The sequence below is a fragment of the Meleagris gallopavo genome, unplaced genomic scaffold (genome assembly GCF_000146605.3).
Source record: "Meleagris gallopavo isolate NT-WF06-2002-E0010 breed Aviagen turkey brand Nicholas breeding stock unplaced genomic scaffold, Turkey_5.1 ChrUn_random_7180001870019, whole genome shotgun sequence".
Classification (NCBI taxonomy): Eukaryota; Metazoa; Chordata; class Aves; order Galliformes; family Phasianidae; genus Meleagris; species Meleagris gallopavo.
In genome coordinates, this window is record NW_011134959.1 from 1 (window position 1) to 1214 (window position 1214).

The 1214-nt window shown below is 65.1% G+C and overlaps 1 long non-coding RNA gene across 2 annotated transcripts; it reads right to left on the reverse strand.

Moving 5' to 3' along the window:
* Positions 1-18: 18 nt before the first annotated feature.
* Positions 19-1206, reverse strand: LOC104916118. 2 transcript variants are annotated; one of them, XR_796536.3, is made up of 4 exons: positions 1130-1206; positions 861-978; positions 211-368; positions 19-126 (listed from the first exon to the last, which is right to left on the reverse strand). It is a non-coding gene; the product is annotated as an uncharacterized LOC104916118 (long non-coding RNA). The 2 variants fall into 2 exon arrangements; XR_796535.3 differs by having other exon boundaries at positions 861-1203.
* Positions 1207-1214: the final 8 nt, after the last annotated feature.

The window sequence follows — 1214 nt, forward strand, 5'->3', positions numbered from 1 at the left end:
CGTCCCGTCCCCCCCGCCTTGACCCCTCCGTCCCTCCATCCCCACTTACGGTTTCCCCACAGGGGCGCTGGGGAGGGATGATGGCAGCGTGGAGGCTCTCAGGTGAGGGTGCGACTCGAAAGCCACCTGAACGGAGCAACGTGAGCGCCGTGAGCTCCAACTGCAGCGGCGCCGACGGAGAGCATCCTGCCCAGCCCCGGGGCGACGTACCGTGGCTGAGCGCCCACACACGGCACTGCCGAGCTGCGCTGGGAGCTGGAGGCCCACGTACACAGCAGAGGACGGCAGCTCTGCGTTGAGGGCGGCGTGGGGCAGCGGGCCCAGGGAGGTGAAGGGGCTGGAGATGCTGACGGAGGGGCTGCGGAGAGCTGTGGGGAGAGGGGAGAGAAATGCTGGAGGAGCGGGGCAGCCCCCAGACCCCACATGTTGGCCCCATACAGCCCGGTCCCTCACCCCACGGTGCCCTGTGGCCGGCAGGGCCCAGCTCTGCTCCAGGGCTGCGGGATGTTACTGACATCCATCTTTGCTAAACCTCTGTTAGTTTCCAGCCCAGACAAAGGTTTCGTATCTCCGTTTGGCCTCCCCAGTGTTCCCTCTCCTCCTCCCACCGCTTCTGGTCCCTTTCACTGAGCCACAGCCAAGCTCTTCCCAAGCCCTCAGCCCACATCTTCCCTTAATTACACCCTCAGCCCTACCAGAGGACCAGCACCCACACCACAGCCCCAACTTGCCCTCGTGGCCGTGCCCACATTGGCACAAACCCTTCCGTGGCTCCGAGCCCCACCTGAGCACTCCAACGTTCACCCACACAGTGATTTTGGAGGTGCCCACGTTGGGTCACACCTTCCCTGGGCGCTCACCGGGGGGGTCCTTGGCTGCAGGCTGCCGGGGGAGGGTGGCTGAGCTGGGCCCCACACCAGGTGTGAGGGCATCACGGGGTGGGGGGGATGAGGAGGACACGGCCACGGGGGGGTCCGGCTGCAAGAAAGAGGAGGAGCAGAATCAAAAACAGCCCTAAGGAAGCCTCGAGGTGAGGGGGGTCCACTGGGCACGGCTCTGCTGCTCCCCATGTGCTCCCCATTGCACGGGGGGGGACCCAGCCCGGCGCTCCCCCTCTCCCACCCCACACCTTGTTCAGTCCTCTTTTTATTTTCCTCCCGGCCTCTCCTCTTTCTTCCTCTTTTTCTGCCCCGGGGATTTTGTCGACACCAGCA